Source organism: Stegodyphus dumicola, chromosome X2 (genome assembly GCF_044657685.1).
Source record: "Stegodyphus dumicola isolate Sdum_Otavi_A_Nest chromosome X2, ASM4465768v1".
Lineage (NCBI taxonomy): Eukaryota > Metazoa > Arthropoda > Arachnida > Araneae > Eresidae > Stegodyphus > Stegodyphus dumicola.
Genome location: NC_140781.1, coordinates 198,928,127 through 198,953,998, shown reverse-complemented (window position 1 = coordinate 198,953,998; position 25,872 = coordinate 198,928,127). Strand labels below are relative to the sequence as shown.

Here is a 25,872-nt window from a genome sequence, read left to right as displayed (position 1 = left end):
TGACATCGGAATGAAAAATTCCCCACTGTATTCGTTGGATCTCTTTTTAGAGACGTATTCAGACTTGGCCAAAAAACGTGACTGTGTCTCTATCTAGAGGAAAATTAAGAAGTTTCCAAGATGCATCATTAATTGCTATGAACTAGCATCTATAAATACACAGTTTATCAGGTTCAATGTTTCTTCTAACCTTCTTCGGAAACATACAATGACCTGACTAGGAACAGAGAGCTTACTAAAGCTATGTTCACTAATTGTAGTAAGTAGACAGGATACAGACGAAGGGTATACAAGACCCTTTATTTTTCTTTATATACAATGACTTCCGTACTTCGGAATACAATGACCCTCCACTCGGGGTCTAACGTAAAAGGTATAAAAATAAAACTAAACTCTAATTTAACTTTAGAATAAGATTGGCCTTATAATAACAGGACGCGTATGTAGCACAGAGACTGTGAACACTACAATACGTTTAATTTATCAAGAGGATTAAAACCTCTGGCCTGGAAGGCAAATAGCAACTGCGTAACTTCTAAGGTAAGCGGCCTGCTTCGAACTCACTGCTTCCTCTCTTCTGCTTGGCAAAAAGGCCACACTTAAATACTTGGCGTTCGCCAGACAACTTTGCATAAACTCCTTCACGCTTATAATTCTGGCCGGAAGTAGAAAATAAGAAGTGATAGTAAAGATTTAAAATAAAATAAACGTTAGTAAAACTTAAGATCCTTAGATACTTCCCGCCAGAGTTAATTTGTTTGAAACTGAGGTCTAAAACGACCTTGTTGAAAACTTTTAGCTCTAAAAACTAACGCGAGGCCAACCTTTTACAATCATAACTTAGCTAGAAACTAGAAAATTTAAAAGAAAGAAATTTGTTACAATAGCAGCTCCCGGGATATACAACAATCTTTTCTTTCTTTTTCATCTGTACTGCATCTAAACAGGAGCTTTATTCAATTCTGGTTCCTTCCAGAGATCTGGAAGGAAAACTAGTTTAATGAAATGTTACAGAATGACATTGCAAATAACATATAGAATATACTTTTCTTAACATTCTTATTTCATTCATGACTATTTTAATTATCTCTCCCCGTGCTCTCTGACGTGTGTTGTAAAAGAACACCAACCACGAATGTGTTTCTGTCTACGTGTGCCACACTTCCTCCTACAATCAAAACACTAACGTGTTAAAATTCAACATACGAGACCTCTTAACACACCCTAATTTCAACTCTAGACCCTGAGGTACTATTCTGAAAGTGGCTAACTCTAAAGTGTAGCGTCAGAGAGCCTAACTACATCATTCAACCTTTAACATATATTCGTCATGATTTAATCTTTACAGTCACACGAATAACAAATTTTTAACATTACTTTCACTTTTACCATATCACGGTATTTCTTAACATTCAAAATAACAGTTCACATGTATGCAAGAACATATCAACATGCCGTTAATTTTACACATTTGAAAACATACATTAGTAGTACATTGTTAACTTCTATTCTTTTCAAAGCAAGTGCCAATTCTTTCTACATTGAAATAATACTACATTTCAAAAAGTCTTTCAGACTAAAACTTCTTTCTTGTTAGAATGTTTTAAATAAAATTTATACAATAACTTTTTACAATATTTAAGTCTTTATACAACGCTATTATACATCAACTTTAGTTTTACGCGCGAGTAATTGAAAAACATAATAAGAAAATCGGTCACAACTCATTTCTCGCCCTTTTGGCGATAAAGGTAGACCTCGCATGAGGTAAAACTTCTTGAAATCTGCCACTTGCAGTAAGAATGAAAGATTAACTTAAGTTTGTAAAGTAACATAAAATTTTACTTATCTTTGTAATATTCAGACATCCTTTTCTGGGCCCAGTCTTTAAAGGTGCTGCAGACCGTAGCTTGGTTGATCCTCCTTCTTGTACGGGCTCGCCCTTCAGTGCTTTCCTCTGGAAGCTTCCGTTTTTCACCACTACGGCCACCCTTGAACATCTTCCTTCTGTCCTCTGCTTGTGGTCTTGGCCGTTTGAAGGCAGCTGGTCTTGGTGGAACCGGGAAACTTCTGTCGTGATCCTGCTTGGAACTCGTTGTTGGCCGTTCAAATTTTTCTTGTACTTTTTCCTCCGCCGCTGATGGCCCTTCCGCAGTTCGGCGACTTTTCCGCAGTTCGGCGGAGAGTTCTGTCGGATGAGTCAATCTTCCGTTTCACAGCCGGGTTATAGTTGCCGTCCTTTCTCCCGGTTCTTTCCACATACGTCGTCCTTCTCCCTTCTTCATTCTGGGGATGTTCGTGAACTCTGTTTTCTGGACGGTGGAACGGCTTCTTTTTCTTTTTACCTTCAGTTTTTCCGCGGGGCAATTTTCTTTTCACTTGCTTCTGTCTCTCATTGGCTTGCCCTTGTACTTGTCGTTTTCCCACCTCTGGAACTTGTACCTGCGGTGTCTGCCGTACCGGATCCTGCAAAAGATCTGAAAAGATTTTCATTTTATTACGATCGAAGTAGGGTTTAATTTGATCAATATTTGCGGAACAGGTTTCACCATTTCTTGCCTTTAACACTACAACAGCGTGAGTTATTTTTTCTATAACATATGGTCCTTCAAAGCGTGGAAAAAATTTGGCAGTTTTATCTTCTGGTGCTGAAGAAAGTGAATGCTTAATTTTTAGTACTTCATCCCCTACTTTATAAGTTACTCCCCGTCGTTTCAGATCATAGTATAACTTCTGTTTTCTTTGTGCTACTTCCGTATTCTTTTTTGCTTCTTTTATTAGTTTTTCTATATCACCCATTTTAAATTCTGGGGCTCTTTGTTGCACATAAAATAGTTTATCTAACGGTGTTATAACCTTTCTGCCTAGAAATAACTCAGCAGGAGTTTTGCCCGTTGTATCATGTTTTGCGGTCCTAAGGGCGAAAGCAAATTCATTGACATAGTTATCCCAGCTTTTATGAAAATTTTTAACATAACTACGGATAATTTTCACTATATTTCTGTTGACCCGTTCCGCTATATTTGATTGCGGCCGATACGGGACCATTTTTAAATGACGTATGCCCAGTTTTTGACACATGTCTTCAAATATATTACTTACAAATTGAGGACCATTATCCGATATAACTTTTAGGGGCGCCCCGTATTTTAAAATATATTTATTTAAAATAGAATCAGTAACTAATTTCGCGGAGGCTCGTTTTAAGGGAACAATTTCGGTCCATTTACTAAAATGATCAACCATAACAAGGAGATAGCGATTTTTATTTAACTGACTTTTTGGGAAAGGGCCCAATAAATCGATGCCGATTATTTCATTTGGAAATTCGGATTTAATACTATTTAGAAACCCGGCCGGGCGGAAATTAATATAATTAACGGCTTGACATGTTGGGCAGGACTGGACATACGCCCTTGTTAACTTTTGCAGTTCAGGAAAGTAGACTGCCTCGCGTACGCGTTGGATAGTTTTTCGAATACCAGCATGAGAAGCTAAAGGGCTGTCATGGAGCTCTTGCAGGATATTTAATCTAAGACTAGCTGGGATAACAGGTCGAAATTCGTTGTTGGAATTCGTAGTTTTTGTGTAGAATAATAGACCATCTATTAGTTCGTAATGGGCCGCCCTATTTCTTATAGCCACAATATCTTGGTGGCTAAAATTTTCAGGATCCTTCAAATACTCATAAATACTTCCAAACTCAGGATCCTTACCCAGTTCGGTTATTACAGTTTCTCGGGAATTTATTCTACACGCTGTCAGCATTGCAACTTTTACGGTATTACCCTGTTCGTCTAATTTAATTCGTGATAGGGCATCTGCTACGATATTTTCCTTTCCGGGGGTATGCTTGATTATCAGATTATATTCTTGCAGCTTGAGTGCCCATCTTATTAACCTTGGGGATAAATTTTTCCCTGAGTACAATCTAGTTACCGCCGCATGATCAGAATATACTGTTATCGGCGCCTTTCCAAAATAGACTCGGAACTTTTGCACTGCTAACAGAACTGCAAGTGCCTCTCTCTCGGTCGCGGAATAGTTTCTTTGTGTTTGATTTAAAGTTCGGCTAAAAAATGCCACGGGCTGCTGATTTTGCGAAAGTACCGCTCCTACCGCATAATCCGAAGCATCCGCTGAAATTTCTAAATTTTCATCCTTTTCAGGAAATTTCAACACAGGGGCTTGCGTTAATGCTTGTTTTAATTTTTCGAAAGCACTATTGGCTTCGGCAGTCCACGAGAATCTTGCCTTTTTCCTTTTTAATTTTAACAATGGCTCAGCGATAGCCGCAAAATCTTTTATAAAGGACCTATAATATGAACAAAGTCCTAGAAAAGAAAAGAGCTTCTTTGCCGTGTTTGGAGTCGGATACTTTTGTACAGCGATTATTTTTGATTCATCTGTCTCGATCCCTTTTTGCGATATTTTGTAACCTAAATATTTTAATTCAGGGGCTGCAAATTTGCACTTTTCGACATTAACTTTTAGACTGGCCTCATTTAATAAAGAAAACACCTGTCTTAAATCCTGTATATGTTGGTCGAGATTACCACTAGTAATAATGATATCATCTAAATAGATAAATGTGGACTTTCCAAGAACAGGTCTTAACACAATGTCCATGCATCGCTGAAATGTTGCTGGGGCGCCTGAAAGGCCAAACGGCATTCGCAAAAATGCATAAGTGCCAGACTTGGTTATAAAAGCAGTCTTAGGCACGTCCTCCAGCCTGACCCCTATTTGAAAATAACCATTCGTTAAGTCTAAAGTCGTCATAAATTTGGTTGATTTTATGTTCCTTAAAATTTCTTCTATGATCGGTAACGGATATACCGGATATTTCGTTATGGAATTTAATTTACGGTAATCAATAGCGAATCTCCACCTTTTTGGATGCTCCAAAGGATAATCATTATTTTTCTTACATAAAACCACCGGACTAGCATAACTACTTGAGATAGGCGTTATGATCTTTTTACGTAGCATATCGGTAATATGCCATTCTATAATTTTTTCCTTATTCTTATCATACCGGTATGGTTTTTGACGAACCGGCAATGCATCTCCGGTGTCAATACTATGGTTAGTAACCTGAGTAAATCCTGGAATATCACTAAATAAGGAAGCAAATTCACTTACCACTTGTCGGATTCTATCTTGCTCGTCATTAGGCAGGTGGTCAAGATTTAACCTTGGCGGTTCAACCTTTTCTACACGCACTGGTTTCATCGTCAGCTTAAGGGACGCTGCATTAAAATCCAGTGTAGCTTGTGCGTCTGAAAGAAAGTCTATTCCTAGGATTAAATTTGCTTGCAAATTCTTTACTATAAAAAACATCACCTTTACTTGTTCGTCCTTGATACGGATGTACAAAGGTACTTTACCTACGCACTTACATTGTTCTCCTTGCGCCGCTAATACTGTTGTATTATCCGCATTATATATGCGGTATTTGCGAAAATACTTTCTAAAAAAGACTTCTGCCACACAGGAACACTGCGCGCCGGTATCCAGGAGTGCGGTGGCCGGGATATTATTTACCAAGACTTCAATCTTCGGAAGAGTTAAATTTTTCACCATTACTGTATTTAACTTGTAGGAAGAGGGGTTTTCGTGGCCTTCGGATTTCCGCACCCTCTCGTCAGCAGAAATCCGTTTTAGTTTAAATTATTTTTCCTTTCGGTGCTTTCCTTCTTTCTCCACCGGCCTTGAGACTTTTTTCCTGGGTTGCTATTGAACTGTCGACGTTCGCCGGCTGTTTTTGAATGCTCGGGTTTCCTTGCCCACTGATTCGCTTTTTCTCCGTAGTCATGTGCTTGAGTTTGCTGTAGTCTTGGCGTACCAAATTGGTTTCGCTGTTGATATTCGCGTCTTCTTTCGACGTCCGCCGTTCTTCTACTTTCAAACTGCATTGCTAGCTCAAATACCTTTTCCAGTGTAGTCGGATTTCGTAATTCAATAAAGTCTTGCACTTGGGGTAGTAACCTCGGCAAAATCACTTGAATTATTTCAGGATCCGGACGGTTTCCATACAAGAGCTTGAAAACGTGAATTTTTCTTAAAATAAAGCTCGAGAGGTTTTCCATTCTTTGTTGATATATACTGAAAAGTTCTGTTTCTAATTTCGTACGATCCCTTACAACAGGGAAGGCTTTTAGTAGGGCAGTCTTGAAATTTTCGTAAGTATAGGTGGGACTTCCTGCTTGACCCAAGAGACTTCTGCCGATACATTTGAACCAGTTAAGCGCTTGGCCCCTCAAAGCGCTGGTAGCTAAGGTAACTTTTTGAAACTCGTGCACGGGGTAGAGCATGAAGTGGTCATCCAATTTTTCCAAAAAACTGGTTACCTGTGAGTTTCCATTAAACGTTGCTTCTGGTTTCATCGAAGCGCGCATGGTCTGGACGATGTACCCAAATCCTTCCAGGGCGGCAGCTGGCATTTCTGGATTCTGAGCCGTTTCTGCAGGCAGCACAGGTTCTTCTTGAAATTCGGCCATGGTTATTCTTCGTCGGGCGCCACTATCAGGTTCAATGTTTCTTCTAACCTTCTTCGGAAACATACAATGACCTGACTAGGAACAGAGAGCTTACTAAAGCTATGTTCACTAATTGTAGTAAGTAGACAGGATACAGACGAAGGGTATACAAGACCCTTTATTTTTCTTTATATACAATGACTTCCGTACTTTGGAATACAATGACCCTCCACTCGGGGTCTAACGTAAAAGGTATAAAAATAAAACTAAACTCTAATTTAACTTTAGAATAAGATTGGCCTTATAATAACAGGACGCGTATGTAGCACAGAGACTGTGAACACTACAATACGTTTAATTTATCAAGAGGATTATAACCTCTGGCCTGGAAGGCAAATAGCAACTGCGTAACTTCTAAGGTAAGCGGCCTGCTTCGAACTCACTGCTTCCTCTCTTCTGCTTGGCAAAAAGGCCACACTTAAATACTTGGCGTTCGTCAGACAACTTTGCATAAACTCCTTCACGCTTATAATTCTGGCCGGAAGTAGAAAATAAGAAGTGATAGTAAAGATTTAAAATAAAATAAACGTTAGTAAAACTTAAGATCCTTACAAGTTGATATTCACATTGCAACTTCGAATGACAAACGCCTCACTTCCCGAACAAATTATCTGAGCAAAAACGCTTTGGATGACTAATGATTTACGAACACTCAATTCAGAAACATGATTTTCAAAGGAGTTTTCTGGTAACCCATGACACATAATTAACCTGTCATATATATTAGCTCGAAGCAGCATTTTATCACCCAAGGTTTTGCATAAGAAAGCCGTAGCAAGTGACTTACTGGACCCATGATATCGGCTTGAGGGTAAATATGGTCAGATTGAATTGCAGGCAGACATTCTGAGCGCTTAGGATACTTAGAATGCTTTTTGTTATCTACGATATTGTGCCTCTGGACAAAACTATGGGCTAGGAAGTTAACAATGTATACGTGAAGAAGTTACTACAGGACCATAAGAATGAGCTCAATTAAAAGAGCTACAACAGCTAACAAAGTAGTTACAAAAGATGATTATAGGAGGAAATGTATTCAGAAGAAGGGGGAAGAAAAAATTATTTCTTCGTTACTCAAATTTTGAGCAAAATAAGTTAAGATTCAAAGTTTTCACCTAACAATATCCTGTAAATAAAGGTACAGCAAACTACAGCATAGGTATTTTCAGTGACAATGCTATGTCTCAATTGAGAAACATTTTGAAAGATAGACAACAACAAATCACGTTGAATAAATTTTAAGTGAAACAGAGGCCTAATGCCTCTGAAGCAGAGAAGAATGGTGCTTAAAGACAAAGAAAATGTAAAAGAAATTTCCTCTTATAAAGACAGTTATCTTTTGTCTTTATAGAAGGGAATTTCGCACCCAAAAAAATAATATCTTGTTGATCATTTTCTACTTATGTCGTCCACGCACCTTCGTACAGATGCAGTAAAATTAAATTAAGCTTTCGATTATTTTATTTCTTTAATATTGTATTTAGTTTATTTTAGTATTTAATGAACTTCATTAGTTTTAGGTAATGGTAGTAGTGGTAGTGGTAATGGAGTTCTGGCGCAGGATTCATCCTTCAACATACAAACCGTTATATATATATATATATATATATATATATGTAATAATAAAATTTCCATAGTCAAGAATACACTTAAAATTCTAACTGTATGTTCTTTTCATTTTTAATGGCGGCGTACTCTTATTTGAAAGTACGTGGAATTATATCCACAGCCCCGTAGTCAAGTTGTTTTTCCCGCCTTTTCTACACGTACAGTTTTAGGATGTTCTGGAGATATTTAAAGCGAGCTGGATTGGCTGACGAGGCTGACGTCATTTCTTGGAAGCTCTGCCTTTCCAGAGGCTATAAAAGAACTCGCAAAAGGAATATCGAGGCTTTTTCTTAAATGTCACGACGCAGTAAACTACACAAATATTAGTAATTCTTTTTATTTTCTCCGGATATCTGATTTTTGTAACTGCTATTTCTCCTGAATAATAATAAATTGATCCTGTTTCTTAAACTTATCGTCTGATTATTTAAGCTACGACTAAAGCTGATATATCACATATATATATTAGATAAAAAAAAAGGTTTAAAAACAATAGCACATAAAATCGAGGCAAGTAGTAAGATGATGAAAGGGTGGGATGTAAATGCTGATTATGATTCAGATAATGATAGATGCAGTATAGATATAAAATCCTAAAACATCTGCTTCATTATAATCTAACATAAAATCTCAAGACAAAATCAAATTAAATAACAGAGACCTGTTTTTTTCAGGAAGTGAAAAACATTGGTATTTACCTCTCTTCCGGTTAAACGATCGATAGGCAGGTCGCAGCTATTAAAATACTTCTTCCTAAGACTATTAAAATATGGACATTCAATTAAAATGTTATGGACTGAGAGACAAACATTACAATTTGAACAAACAGGCTCATTCTCAGCTTTTAGAAGGCAGTTATGTGTCACTCTAGTGTGACCAATTCTAAGACGAGTCAAAAGAATTTCCTCCTTACGATTTCTAGTAGAATCCTAATGCTCTATTTTAGGTTTCAATCTTCTCAACTTGTTATGAAGCTTGAACGTCCCAAAGTTTTTGCCATTTTTTTCGGATGTCCTCTTTGATGGCACAACATATATCTCTAAAAGCGATGAGGCGGCCGGACAGTTCAACAGCAGATTTCGCTGTGATGTCTGCCAGCTTATTGCCTTTTATTCCTGTATGTCCAGGAACAAAGCAGTACAGAATTTCATATCCACGACTTGTTAAGTTTATATTCAACTTGAGTACATCCACTATCACAGGATTCTCGTTGCTGGTAAAAGCTTCTAAAGCTTTCAATGCACTGTAGGAGTCTGTATATATAATGCACAAGGTTTAGGTTATGAATTTCTAGGCAACGTTTTTGTATAATTTTATCTGTGTTCCAAGGACAAATCAATCTATTTTACATAAATTCTTGTGGCGAAACCTCTCTCGGTTGACGAAGTAATTCAATTCATTAACGAAAGTTTTATTGTACAGAGTTACTATAAAAGATTCATTCATTCATTTTCAAAACACTGTGTACTCTAAAATATTACACGTACAAATAATCGCAAACTCTCTAAGTTTTCTATACACTCTATATATATTCTATGTGCTCTCTCTGGGTCACATGGCAATCGTCCAGGCGAAACTTGAAGTCGTTACACACATTTTGAAGCCTCATCCTGTCAATGGTCATCACTGCAGAAATGATCTATGCCCTGATATTGTAAAGTCTCCTAGTTCTTTTCGGGATCATTAAAGGGTAGACTTTACTGAAAAGCCTAAGTAGTGAATTCTCGCTATGTCTTTGAAAACCAGGTAACGCGGAAGGAGGTTTAAATAACCTTTTTATTTGAACTAAACTTAAGAGAGATTGCACTCACTTGATGCTCACAAAATAACTTTTCTAACAGTCTAGAGCTTACATGTTATGGTACATGGTGCAATCCCATCGTACACTCCAGTATTTATTAAAAATAATGATTTAGGACATTAAAACTTACGATTTATGACATAAAGAGATTACAATACAATTTAAATACAATTTGAAATTCGCAAATTAAACGGAGAACTTTTATTTTGACATAGCAACAATAACAGGTAAACATAATGAGATAAATATGATAATTACTGGGAACACGGTTTTATACACGGTATTTGGAATCTGAGAGCCCAAGTATTTAGGAATGAAAAAATTAGGAATACAGAAAATAATTGTGACAAGAAACCAACATAGGTTTAAAAAAGCTACCAAAAATGATATGTTGGAGCAGGTTATTGCAATTTATAAATTTCATAAGTGGAATTCTTTTGAACACACTCACAGGGTGTAAAAGTTCATTACATTTGTGCAACATGAGGAACTTGACAATGATCTAGGCCGTAAGAAGAGTCATTGTATAATTTTATGAAACTTAAGATACTGATGTTTATCTTAAATTAGCAATCTTTTGAATGCCAGGAGATCTGTTTGTGGACATTATAATCCAATGTATTCAGTATACCTAATAACTACTGCGAATTAATCATTTCATATTGGGTGGCGTGAGAAAAAACGGCTTGCGTTCTGCTACAGACATATTCTAGCTCGCTTCGTCACTGAAATTATTGTAGATTATTCCATTGCCGCTTCAAAAGCCATGAAAACGCAGATACAAAAACCATGTAAAGGAGCTCCGCCGTATGCATTTTCTTCAGCACAGAATCGTAAATGTTTAGGCTCATAACAGGCAGACGGGCTGGTTTAACTTCCATAATTTTTCAAGTAAGGATTCTGTAATCAATTTATTCGACCTGGTATGTCCTTTTTAGGACTGACAGCCGTAGTATGTACAATCAAGAAGTATAAAAAAGATATGCAAATAGAAAGTAATAAAAGGTGGGCATACGGACCTTTCTTTGGATCTTATGTATTGACGCTCATGCTGAAAATGCAAAGAAGTTTTTGAAAACTCAATTCCTAACTAATGTTCGTGCGTTTTAGCTATTTTTTTTATTCCTACATGACAAGCTCGATTTTGAAAACTATGGTATTATTATAAGAACTATTTCTTAAATGAATGTCATTTTTAGGGATCGATTCAAAATGATTTATTTATATCGCGTGGAATAAAGATACCGAATATCTTGCCTGTTGCTACAAAACAGCCTCCCGATTAAAAACCAGAATAGCTTCAGTGGTTATGAATTCTAGCTAAGCTCACAAAACAGCCTTCTGAATGAAAGTTATTTGATGACTTTGGAGAATACTAGGACTGTTAGTATAATAAAGATTAATAAGATTTAGTGGCAAAAGGGAGGCAAACACGAATCTTGCTACTTTGTGAGGAAACAGAAATTGTCTGGTCCGTTCATTAGAAACAGTACATCTTTATATCATCATAGACAGATCCTTAGAAATGTACCCAAACATAAATAACAACAGAACATAGAAATGGCTCATCTTAAGCGAATAGTTTAACTATCTTTGGGACAAAAGAAAAGCAATTTATTAGGACTTGTGGAAGCTACTTTTGTGGAATATTTCATTTGGTGATTATGAAAAAGGATTTTAGCATGTCTAAAATCAAGTCCAGATGTACTTTTTCGCTTGTAGACTTTGCAAAATCCTTATATATATCTTCTTTGGAAAAGACCAATAGTGGATGGAATTAAAAACGAATTATTATATACTAGTCAAAAATACTTTTGTCACAGAATTACGATGTATAAACACCTGCACGTAATATTTTTTATGTCTCCTTGTATGCCAATTTTAAATGTATCTTAGATTTTTACTAGCATCCACAGTTCTTTTCAGTGACACCTTTTTTTCTTATTATTTAATACTATCCAACTAATTCTTCACAATGTGCGTGCAGTGGGCTTCTCCGCTTTATGAACGTTAGCTTTATACCACTTACAAAGGTTAACGAAAGTATGCGGCACTCCACTTACGTTTACGAAGTATGTATGTAATACTTGCTTTTTAACGGAAAAAAAATCGAATGAGAATTTTTGCTTGTACTAAGAAAAGCAAGTACTAAAGATAATATTAAGTATTTTGTCCACAGAAAAATGAAAAATAATTGTAGAAAAATGAAGGATTAATAAAAATTATAATCGTAGAAAAACAAAATGAGTTTATACATTAACTATATAATACATTATGATAACATTAATGAGTTTATACATTAATGAGTTATATACATTTAGGGCAGATTTGAAGAAAAGTTTGAGTTTCCTTGAATTATATGCTCAGAATTGAATGAATCCATACCGTCAAGTAAACTATCATATTTACCCCCCTCTCCATCAGTAACACTACAAGTGAAAATCTTAGAGCTTCCACATCGAGAAATTCAGACATTAGTAATTTGAATGCTCGAAAGATTTAAATGCCAACGAATTATCAATATATGATATTTTTCCTCTCTCTCTTACGCCACCAAATAGGCTGCAACTTCCCTCCCCCCAGCCTTTTATTTTTGGCTTTTGTTCAGATTTTGATAGTCCGGTTTCCAGTTAACTGTAGCCACAAATCACTCTATAATTTTTAGCAGCAGAAAAAATGCCCATTCACTCTATGAGATAATGGCATTGCTGTCAAATTTAGGAAACTTTGAAGGTGTTTCTACAAAAGATCCAGTATGAATAACGGCTGGAGTGGAAAATTTGCAGTGGTTTTAAAATAATTGATGTTCTTTATTCTTGTACAAAATGGAGATCGGTGCATAAAATGCTTTTGTGTTTTAACAAATGAGACAACACTGATAGTATAATCAAAAAGTTATTCATGTAAGATAAATTACATCTAAATCTCGATAATTCATCAACAGTTGAATCCATTTGAAAAAGTTAAGTTTCAATCTTTAAACAATGTTTGCAACATCTTTCTGGCTAAGTGTAGAGCAGACATATTTGGTTGCTGAAAGGCATCGTTCGTGCGCCTGATAGTTTGCGCAAATCAAAGTCAAAGGATATGCGCCTATATTTCTCATGATCCATTTTTACCACAAAAGGGTAAACTACTTCTCTCCACGCGTTGTCTGCATTCCGTGTAAATCACACTAATTTCTTAGATAAGTGCTAACAATAGACGATTTGAACGAACACATGTGACATACTGTGCTCCATTGTTCCAAAAATGTGAGCATTTGTGTTAAAATAGCAGGCCGAATAACGATTATTCGAGAAGTTAAACAACAAGTATCAGCGTAATCTTTGTAAATTTTGCAGGACTAGTTTCAATGGTTTAAATCCAGAATCATCAGCTGCCTAAGTGCAAAGAACTGAGATAATATGGTGATAAGATTATAAGGTCAGTTAGTTAGTTCTAAGCACTGGCCCCCAACCCACCTAGCAGGCAAAATCTGCCATATGGCTATGAGGGGACAGGCCAAGCCCCAAAGGCATAAAAAAAAATACAATGCTCACATATTTATTTAAAAAAATTATAAAGTATTTCTCCCATCTTCCTAACATGCCTTCGTGGTGTGGTGGTCCGCACGCTGGGCGCGTATTCCAGAGTCCGTGGCTCGATTCCCGGCGAAGTCGTTGTTCATTTTTCAATCTTTCTTGCTTCCAATTAACCTAATGTCTCTACAAGATAAAAAAGGTAAGATGCATTTAGGCAGCTGAAGAAGATGGTTAAACAGTCGAAACTGGTGCTGCAAAATTTACAAACATTACGCTGATTCTTGTTGTTTAACTTCTCCAATAAACGTGAGCATTGTTTGACGCTGTAAAAGAAAATTGCATTATCTATGGGCATAATACTACTTTTTTTTTTTTTTTACTTTTACACTGCTAAGGAGAACTACTGACCGGGAACAAGCCTTTGCAGTATGATGTCCTCCCTCCAGAAGCCATAACGTCATTTATTGAGTCTAAATTTTAAAGAAAATTAAAAATCATATTTCTGCATAACAGACTATGCATCTGTTTATACATATATTTGCATAAATAGACTAACGCGTTTATTCTGGCCGGAAATGGATAATAAGAGAGGACAGTAAAGTTTTAAAATAAAATAAATTTTAGTAAAACTTAAGATCCTTATAAGTTAATACTAATATAAAATTGAATGAATTTCAACTAATTGTGTTTTAATAAAAGCAGCCTGGTACTAGCATATGCTAAAAGATGTGCTTTCAAAGGGGAAGGTGGTCAGCAGAACATTCTGATTTATAAAAGTGGTTTCCACTTGAAAAACGTTTTAGAAACATAATCTATTAAAATAATAAATTAAGCGATTAGTAAAGAAAAGAAAAACAATTGGAATAGGAATGCAAATTTTTTTCTTTAAAGGATTGCAAAGACCAGCTTTATAAGTTTTTGGTTATGTTGGTAAATTAACAGAACATTTGCGCCTATATATTATGCCATGAAACTCATCCTTGACATTTTTGAAATTTTAGCAGTTGTAGTATTAAATTACTCACCTTACTGAAATAGTTAAAATTATTTAACAGCTCTAGTTATGAGGAAGGGAGGGAAGAAGAAAAGTAAACACTTACAGAGAAAGAAAAAATAATGCATGAATAAATATGTAAGAGTTCAAAGCAGTTACCAAAAATCACATATTCTTCTTTCAATCCTTAATATTTAATTTCATCGCGAGCTTTAATTTTCATTGTTGTGAACGAGTTGCCCATACATTAATTTTCGTTAGTTTCTTTTACCCTCCCAAAGGACATAAAAATATGAATTTTAAAATAAATGTTTTGTTCCCTTACAGGTAAAAGGAATGTCGTAAAAGCACAATGTTATAAACTAACAAATGATTTTCACTATTGTGCTGATTACGTATTTTATGCACTTTTGTTCAGCATGAATTGAATAGAGAGAAAGAGACAGACAATATTATGTTTTTGCTGCTGTACACCTGATTTAACACAGGCAACTAGTTCACGGAAGAAGAAAAATTTTACACGCTCGAACACTTTTGGAAAACTATTAATCATCCTTTTCCTTTAAGTCAAGTAAGAATTTCTGAGAACTATTGCAGCATAGAACGCTCCATAGCTATTTTCATCGCTCGGTGTGAAGTAATCGGTAATTACGCAAAATAAATATTGCGTTGTTTTTATTCAAGTTCTCGCTTTCTTTTAATCTGACAACAGCCGATGATAAATTTGACATTTGAAACGAAAGGTAAAACGAATTTATCGATTAAATTTAGATTGATGATTCAGGTTTATTTTTTCCTTGAAAAAGCGAGGGATGTTTATGCTTACATACAAGCGTACTTCAATGAATTTAAACTTAAGCAATTAAGAAACACTTTGAAATTTTAGGAACTGAATCACATAAAAATCTTTTTTTCTCTTGAATATTTTTTGTCTCTTTTCCTTTTACTTTTTTTCTGCGTGAAAAATGAAAAAGTAATTCCTCCTGTTTGATTACCGTTACACAGACTCTTACGGAAGTATTATGCGTATCTTGTAACGCGTATCCTTCTACGTATCTTGTAACGCGGAGTAATTAGCAAATCTAATTACTCCGCGTTACAAGACATTACATTCAGGCCACTTGATCTGTGTTTCGATTCTCAAAGAGAATACAATTGTTTTGCTTGTGTTTTATGCTCCAAATGTAAGTACTTAATTGTTTCTACAGACTTCAGATGCTTACAAGAGTGCGCTCACTAGATAAATGTTCATGCAAAATACAGAAGAATACCAGATACTGAGCTGCATATCATTTAATTTAGTTAATACGTTAATAAACACAAGCTGATAAACTGTCGGTAGTAAATTAACGAAGCAGAAAGTCTCGTGGTAACAACACAAAATTTAGCAAAAGAATTAATAAGATTATTCTCCCTCCTTCCATCATGCCTTTCGTGGTGTAACGGTAGCACACTTGGCGCGTATTCGAGAGGTCCAGGTTCGAGTCCCCATGAGGACACTACATATTTTTCATGTCTCCTGCTTCAAAAATCCTAATGATTCTACAGAATACTTCAAAACAGATTGCTTCCGACTAAAAAACATCTTGACTGAAAATACTTATTTATAACTGAAAAATGTAAATGTTTCATTGGCTATGAAGCATTTTATATATCACCGTTCTAAAAGATAAACAAATTCAGATAATAACTACATAAATCAGATTCTAGAAGATATTCTATCTTCATTTCAGCCTCTCTCTATATTTTTCTCTTTTTTAATTAATTTTTCATTTGTTTTGCTTAAGACTGTAGTTTATGATTGATTCTAAATGTAGATTTCGTCTCGTGGAAGATTTTTTCTGCGATCCTTGTCTTGCAACTTGCCACATGTATTACGCCGTTTTGAGATACACATTAAGTCTTCATTACAGAAATGCTTTTTGGGTTATGATAAACTGATTTTGTCCCATTTTCTTATAAAAGCAGCTCCTAATAATTGGGTTTTCTTTTTGGCTTGTGTAGCTTCTGAGACTACAGTTTAAACACAGAAATTTTATAGTTATCTATCTTGTGACATTATTATTGTTGTCTTAATAGTTACAGGAGAAAAAAATAATAATGCTGCAATCTGTTTTTCATGATTCGAAACTGATCATAGAATATTAGTATGCCGCAGACCACATTTTTTAAATTAAAAAACTTTTTATCATTTATTATTTAGAAAATTTATAATTAGAAGAAATTAGAAGTTTTTAAAATCACCTCCCTAATGTTTTCTCAGTACTTGTACCGATAAAACCCTTTTTCTTTCCTTCCCCAGTAAGACAGCCAATTCACTTAGGCAAGATGCTTGACAGTCTGCTAAGCTTTGTCCATGATTCTGACTCTTCCTCATCGCCCTTTTGTCCTGCTCCCCAACTAGTGTTTTTGCAAGAGAATGGGTACATGAAACGTTTAGCTGATAAGATGAAACGGGAGGCAAACTTTGGAGAAGGCAAGAAGGATATAAATCACAGGTATATTATGAAATTGTTGATACTGTTGTAGAGAAATTAAGTATTTTTAAAAATGAGCAATGCCCCCTTGCCGAGACTCGAACCACGGACCTTTCGAATGTGCTGACCACTACATCACGAAAGCATGCTAAGAAGGCGGGAGAAAGACCTTATACCGTAATAATCATCAATATGTGTATGCCAATTAATAATAATTTGTTGACACAACTCCATTATTGTCGGATTTCTGTCACGGGCACTCATATAAACATCATTTTAAAATACATAACTAGTCTGATTAAATATGTTGAGACACTTCTAATAGAGATACTCAAATAATGTGATATATACATGTGGTTTATAAATATTGATCTAGTTACAATTATACACTTACACAAGTACTTTAATTACTGTAATACTGACATAACACAGATAGATATATATGTGTACCAATGGTGGGAACTATAAGTGCAGAAATACAAGCATTAACACAAGGAGTTGCTTGCTTTACATGAGCAATAGTTTATTGTACTAATGAACTTGTGTCGCTTTGTAATATCTATCAGAAGTAAAGATACCGTAGCAGATATTAATTTCTTTAAGTGTTGGATTCATTGAAAATTGCATTGATTTACTTTAATATTACGTGGATTAGATGTCTGGTAACCTTAAATGAAAATAATGCCTTTAGCTTCTGTTTTCATGTATGCCTTTAGATAATCTGCTAACGATATAAACTCTTAAAAGGAATTTCGGCTTAGATTTCTCAACATTAAATGTAGAATTATAGCTACAGCAGACAAATTAATTTAGTACATTATTGTCATTAAATGCACGAAAGATAACATTATAGATCATTCAAGTATGAATGTAGGTTTTTTTCTTGCGTTATCCTCGGTTTGAGACTCACATGTGAGTTGAAAAAACATAAAGTCTCAAAACTTTTCTTACTTGACTATAGCCATATTCATCTAACAGAACGACAATAAATAGTTTTCTTATTCTTTCGGGTGTTACTTAATTGTTACACTGTGAAAATACGCTAAACCATTGATTACTTCAAATTCAGTAAGTCGAAATTTTTAATGGAAAGATTTACGGAACTAGGAATTCGAAAGTGAATATAGAAACATAGTACTGGAAACTGATACTAACTGAAAAATGAATTTTGAATATTTTTTATGGGTGTGTCTCTTTAGTTTTGGCTTATTGAAACTTACCTGTATTTGGACTGATTCTTCTCTTTTTGCCATAAAAGAGAAAAATCGTTTGCACGATATACCTGTTTTGTAACGCATAGATTCAAATTAGGCATTTAACAAAATAAACTAAACTTTAAAAGTTTGACAACTTTGCTTATATTCCATCTTTTAGTAAAAATATAGGAAATATAAACTTATATATTAACCCTCTTGCAAAAAATGTTTCAAGTAGCTAGTTTTTCCTAATGCTATTCCAGATAATTTTAAAAATTCTGCTCTTTAACATGGCAGTTACTAGTGTTCAGATTTTGAACAATATTTGATTTAGATTATTTGTATACTAGATTTCATATTTTGAACAATATATCATTTAGATTATTAGCACCTGATTTTAAGACTGGATCACTATGTGGAATAGAATTAACACGGGATTCTGTTGACCAGAAACATCTAAATCTAGACTAGAAACACCAGATTCCTCTATCGTTCGGTAAACAGATTTTAAGTCAACTTATAAGGTATTTCTCCCGCCTTCTTATAACGCCTTCGTGGTGTAGTAGTCAGCACACTCGGCGCGTATTCGAGAGGTCTGTGCTTCGAGTTCCGGCGAGGCCATTGTTTATTTTTCACGTCTCTCAGCATATAAAAATCCTAATGTCTCTACAATGGCTCCCGAACTAAAAAAGGCGGTGGATGATGATTCTCCACCACCAGGATTTGGCAGTTGGGTCCCCTAATCCCCAGTCCTCTTTAAAAGGTGAGAGTATATAAGGTATTTCTTCGCCCTTCGTAGCATGTCTTCGTGGTGTAGTGGTCAGCACACTCGGCGCGTATTGGAGAGGTCCGTTGTTCGAGTCCCGGCGAGGGCTTTGCTCATTTTTCATCTCTCCTGCTTCGAAATAACGTAATAGCTCTACAAACTGTTTAGGTTTTACTACATTACCCTGCAAACTGTCTAGGTTTTACTTTACGCTTTATTTGCAAGTAAAACATCTTGAAAGCAAAAAACGGAATCTTACAACTGAAATTTTAAGGAAATTGGAAGAGAACGCAAAATTTATGGAAATATAACTATTGAAAATAAAAACGAATAGTCTTGTGTCAAAATTGGAAACAAATATTTCTGAAAGGAGGAAATTAGAAGAAATTACAACAGTTTGCAGAAAATCCCGTAAGGAAGTTGCGTGTTGAAGGCGAAATATCTGCACTCCCCAACCATATTTTGCTAAAGTTTTCTATTCAGTGCAGTGCATGAAATATTCCATAGAATTGACCTTTGTTAACGGAAACGAGACTAAGACGGAAAAGCAGAAGCATCGTGGGTGAATGCTAAGAACGACTATTTTTTTCACTGAACGGCTGTACAGATATAAATTACTTCGTACATGTTAAATCGTATCAAAAATGAAGAATCCAAAAATGTCTCAGCCGTATTGGTTTAAGATTCAAGTATTTATCCAAAGTAGTACACGGATATCAGCTGAAAACGTTTTCAGTTGTTGATAAAACTAGACATTTTTTTTTTTTTTTTCATCTCCTGACTTCAAAATGTCTAGCTTTTCAAAATCTTCAATATCACGGTCAAAATCGCTTCACTATATTATGCTAAGCAAATATTGTTGAAATGAAAGCGGCACTCTACTTAGAATGGTATACAAGAGCGAAGATATTTGAAAAGTGTTTATGTCTGTAGCGAATAAAAATGTGCAGATGATCGCGGATATATCTGCAAAATGCTTCAAGAAAAGCGGCAAGGTATTAAAAAGATAAAAAAAATTGGAACTACTCTTATATGCGCCCGAGAAACTCCACGCCGCCAAAACTTTTTTGTCTACACTTCGAATTTTAAGCCTAAAATGTCTCCAAAAACGCGGTTTTCGCACATGCAAAAACCACGTTTTAAAGACATAGCTTAAGCTAAAAATCCGAAACAAAAACAAAAACTTTAGATAGCGAAAACGTAAAGTTTCTAACCAAAAAATATTTGACAAGAATCCATGTACACAGCGATACGTTTTAACTTCAAAAAACATCTACGAATTGCACATTCTAGGCAGCGAAGGAATCTACGAACTACGCACACCTCGCTTCAATAAATTAGCATAACAACAATAAATTTCAAAGAATAACATGTACACAGCATTCTGTTTAAGCTTAAAATAAAATCTACGAATTGCACAATCTAGGCATTGCGCACAAATCAACTAAATAAACTAAACTAAATTACAAACAATTCAAAAAACAACAGCAACAGCAGAAATTCATATTAAAAAAGCAATGAACATAACATTCTACAAAATAAAAAGAGTAAAATAAAATGCACTTACCATAATACATTCCTGAATAAAATTTCGCCAGTCACACAACGTCTCTGAACAAAAATGCCACAATTTTGCTATATCACATGTCTTTCTGAGATTCAAAAGTTCCAAAGTAACGATAAAAACTTCCTCCAAAATTAACATACTACACGAAAACCACAATCCAAATCTTAAACTCTGCTGACAGCCACATACTTTACCACCAACCATTTAACTGCAAATCCACACAAAAACTATCAGAAACGCCCTTCATCGTCCGAGTTCTCATAGCAGCTCCGTATTTCGGACTCCGTTTTAAAAGTCCCGCAGAAATTACAAAAATACACTTCAATCCTCATAAACACACCCGGGAACAAAAGACTCGTTAACAACGCCAACATCGTACCATTTAATACTAAATTTACTTTTCACACAATCTAAAATCTAAAATACGCGACTCAAATCTTGCCACCGCGTCTATCATTGCAATATAGGCCATTTCAAAACACGCAGGATACGAACCAACGAGCAATTAAACCACTCCAACAAAAGATTTTTCAACGTCAACAGGGTTGCCATACAACACGCAATCGCGCCAAAAACCAACGCAGAACACATATTGCCACATTAGGTGAAATTAGTGCGCATATAAGATTAGAGACAAATAATTTTTTGCGAAAAATCGCATCGCAAGAATCAAATAGTTTTAATATATACTATTTGATTCTTGCGATGTAGAAACGAAATATTTAAACTTATTGCGAAATTTGGATAATATTTTAATAAACTTGCAGTAAGATGATAAAATGTAATAATGTGTAAAGCAATGGCAATATAATGAAAATTTCTAAAGCGATGAAAAATAGTGTAAAGCGATATACTTACTGCCTCTTACATAAAAATGTCGATTATAAATCTTTCTCATTTATATATCTTCTCTAAATGCGCCACTAAAAGACTTGTTAACTGTGTTATTTCTTGTTTTAATATACATGACGTATACCGAATCACAAAGTATTCCTTCGAAAGAAATGCGGTTGAAATAAATAAGATAAAATTCTCAAAACATTTATATTAATAAATATACTTAAAGTACAACGTTCGAATGATTAAATAGAAAGTTTAAAAATAATTATTTGAAAATATATAATTCAATAATGCAGCTCAAGCTGTCAAAATAAATTTCTAAAACGAAAAATAAGTGTCTAAAAATAGAAATTTTGATTAAAAAATAGAATATAAAGTAAAAATATAGGCCCACCAGCGGCCTAGCGGTAAAAGCCGCTGAACACTGGTAGTTCGTTCCGGGGTTCGAGTCCCGGCGAACGGGATGGCTGCATGGGCGTTTTCGTGCTTTTCCCCATGTGTAACGTGGATACGAGCCAGTTTCCCTTAAAAAGACCTCCACGGGGCATCCCGCCCTTTCCGTGTAGTGCCTAAGTGCGGAGCACGTAATAAATAGAAAAAAAAAAAGTAAAAATATACACATACAAAAAGTAAGAAACGATGCGTTTTTTTCCACTCGAGCAGAATGAAAGAGAAATTAAGATAGATTGTCATAACTTAGAAGTTCGCCAAGTTAATTATTTTTGGCGCAAAATAAAAAAAAGTACGTCAAACTAAGTTCTCGAATTCTTCCTTAAATTTCCTACCAAAATTTACAAAATTTGATATTTAGGCATAATTTGAGTCGTAGAATCGAACTATTGAAAAATGCCTGCATGTCATTTCAGAAAAGTCCGATTTCATGTCAGAATACGCACATTAGAACAACGATGTGTATAAATTTAATATAAATCTAAGATCGCGCTTTTGAGACATGGAAAACGCAAGTAGTTGAATTTCGTTAATCGGCCGAGCAGAATGGAAAACATAGAACTGCCACCCGTTTCTGTTTTCTTTGATTCAGTGTACCTTCAGGCCAAACTACGTTACGATCCGACCAATTGCTTCTTAGTGGCAGATTTTTATGGCAGTGAGTGCATTTGGTCTTCATCGTTTCGAGGTGTGACACAAAAAACGAGACTAGTCCAATAAATCGTTGTACTTACAAAATCAGTTCTCCATGACATTATCACCTTCAAAGTAGTCCCCTTCAGCATTCGCACACTTCTGTATTCGGCGCTGCCATTGTTGGTAACATTTCTGGAAGGAGGATTTTGGAAGGCCCTTCAGGAGATTCTCCGTTTTTGTCTGAACCTCTTCAATTGAGGTAAAATGACTTCCCTTTAAGCAAGATTTAACTTCAAGAAATAAAACAAAGTCACATGGAGCCAAATCACGTGAATAAGGAGGATGCCTCATCACAGTAATATTTTTGCTGGTCATAACTGCTTGACAGAAAGAGCCGTGTGATCGGGTGCATTGTCCCGATGCAACAGCCATCCATCACTCCGCAAACTGGCCTTTTTTTTTTCCTAATTTTTTCATGAAGTCTTTTTAGTACTTCAGTGTAGTAACACTGATTAAATCAACAGTCTGACCAATGGGAACCCACTCAATCATTACAATTCCATTAATGTCGAAGAAGACAATTAACATTGCCTTGAATTTTGGTTTTGGCATGGGTGTTTTGTATCTTCCCCCTGAAAACCGCTTATGCCATTCAAATACACGTGCACGAGACAAAATTTCATCTCCGTAAGCCTCAGTTAACATTTGAATGTTTCTGTGGCTGATTTCTTAAGTTTCACAAGAAACTTAATGTTATTTCGCTGTTCGGTTTTTACATGAGACATTTTTTCTGGCAGAATACAGTTGCACATGTTCACTCAATGACGCAATACTCCCAACCGGTGTGATCGGTTAAGTCGAAACTGGTCGCATGGATATAGAAGATGTGTGGAATGACGTCACCAAAACAGGTGTTGCCAACTCCACTCTTTTTCAAGCTACGCACTTAGTCTCGTTTTCTTCTGTGTTACACCTCGTATTTTTCAGTAACGTGTCTATTAGATGTAAGCTATGAATAATTCCAATGTGATAAAACACTTATAGTATCATCGTAATGTGTGGAAAACATGCTTAGCATTATACATTGAATTTTACGTTTCAGAATTATAATTTATGTAATAAAATTGTTCCATGATATTAAAAGTTTTTTAGTTTTGTGTGTCTTTTTTTAACTAGTTTGGAATGCTCTTCGTACCATTTCTTTTCTAAAAACTAACAACTAGCAATTTAGATGGTATCAATTGCAGTTGTTAAGAATAAACACTTCTGATTTTGTGCAACAACAATAAATTGTGCTCAGCACTTTGCAAAACATTTGTCAAACATATTTGTTAATACGACAAATTTTAAAACTGCAGATATCTTCTGAAAATAATCTACATTTTTGGCTGTGATAGCTGCCTGACAAGTAACTTCAAAATACTTAAGGTAGCTTCTTCAGTTTGGAAATTTCAAATTCAAATGTGGATAGTGATTGGAAAATTTATAAATCTTATATATTAGTGGGATTATAGAGTACTATTATTATTAAATAGATTATTATTAATGTTATTAGATTTATTTAATGAGATTGTTATTATTATTGTCAAATTTAATTTACAAATCTCATAAAATATTGATTGGGAAATTTCTAAATCTCATATATCGTAGGCAAATACGAATGCAATATAGGCTTAATCTTAAACTGAGATACGTAAAATATTGAGAATGATCATCCTAATATTCTGTGCAGTATGTACGGGCATAAAATATGCAGAATGAATTTTATGAAAATGAATCTTTCTAAAGAAATTGAGATTTATACGTCATGCATAATTTAGTATGCAGACTGCATTTATTTAATTATACTGAATGCTAAATGAAGATGCTTAGTTTTTTGAAGTAAACATTCGGGATTCTCAAGGCAAATGAAGTTTATAGAATCATGTGAAACGTGACTTCTGTATTTATGATTAAAAATCCTTTTGATAAGTATGAAGACTGAATAGGTATTTTTGCTGAACGTTTCTTGTAACTATATTTAAAACATTTTCAATAAGAAGTTGTTTCAATCAATATTTAATTTAGCTGATTTAATAATTAAAGATAAAAACTCTTCCGTTCGCTTACATTTTCTCATTTTGCATTTCAAATTATCTAAAAAATATCAGACTTCATTTTTTCTTTTTTTAAGTGAGACTAACTTATTTTTTACATGCAAAACCAATGACGCTTGCTACTTAGAGGCTGCGATTAAACCTCTATAAGTTAAATTTATTTAATAATAAAAATTCTGCTTATTAAAGTCATGAATTTGTGCAAATACACTCTGATACACAAAATTCATAATCATCCATTAAAAAATTATGCTCCCTTCATTTGTAATAGTATCCATTAGTTAAGCAACAATAAAACAATTTGCGATTACTTCCCTAAAACCAATGCAATCTTCACCTCATTTAGTCTTGTAGTTAATTAGTAGTTAGTAGTAAATGTCTCACAAGTATATTGCTTGAAATTTAGTCCAGGTTGCGTAATTATAATCTAACTGTAGGTTAAAATCTGGTACTTTAATGTGAGTCCTTATTTACTATTTTAAACATAAATAAAACAGATTACAGAGTCCGTTTGATAAGAATGATCTAGATATATTACTTACCAAATGAACTGCGATGAAGTGCTAACGAAGTATCAGCTAATTTTTATGAAGCTACAAACGATTGTTTGTCAGTACTGTCTATGAATACGAAGCATCAGACATGTTCAATATCCCTGAGCATCAGTGGAATCTTAAATGTTTCAGTGTTGCGTGGGAGAGCAAATGAATTTGACATATTCAACTAAGTGGGAAAATCCTATGCAATATCTTAATTTGATTTTTTATTTTCATTATTTCTCCCTACCGTCAAAAAATTATCCATACTCTTTAACTTAAAGACCACGCAGACACTCCAAAGTGTTTTGTTTTGTCATCGTTAACTAAGGCAATGGATGATGTATTATTACAGCCGATGGCGTGACGAGGCTCGTATTCATTTGAAAAGCATTCCTAACATACGCGACTACTACATAGTGGTCAATCTGTGCGTTTTAGAAGAAGCCTTAAACTCACAGAAAGCAACTGCATTGTATGGCTTCATTGCAACATGTATTATCGGTCCTTAATTGAGAAAAGCGGTAGACAAGGATGCACTCATTTCGTCACTAAAATTAGGCATCGAGCCACTCAAATCAAATTTATTGTTCTGCAGCTTCAATGCATATGCTTGCACTCAATCTAATTCATGAAAGATGTACCTAACGTTTGCCGATATCATAAAGAATACAACAAACATTCTCAACATAAATGCTGCGCTAATTGGATGCGGTGTGTGAATGCAAACAACCGCAGTTGACAGAAAGTGTGAGTGAACGGAAGATCATTTCTAAATTAAATCAAAATGAATCTTTGCCAAATTAAATCTTACACCAAAAAAACTGATTTTTAATTAT

The 25,872-nt window shown here is 34.9% G+C and overlaps 1 long non-coding RNA gene across 8 annotated transcripts in view; it reads left to right on the top strand.

Annotated features, from left to right (window-relative positions):
* The window catches only part of LOC146993008 (uncharacterized), a 581,887-nt gene that overhangs the window by 404,132 nt on the left and 151,883 nt on the right, over positions 1-25,872 (top strand). For 2 of the 8 annotated variants that reach the window (XR_015038840.1, XR_015038841.1), the window contains exon 2: positions 16,772-16,967. The exons of the other annotated variants lie outside the window; for them this stretch is intronic. This is a non-coding gene — a long non-coding RNA (uncharacterized LOC146993008). The remainder of the gene's footprint in view (positions 1-16,771; positions 16,968-25,872) is intronic. 8 annotated transcript variants of the gene reach the window in all.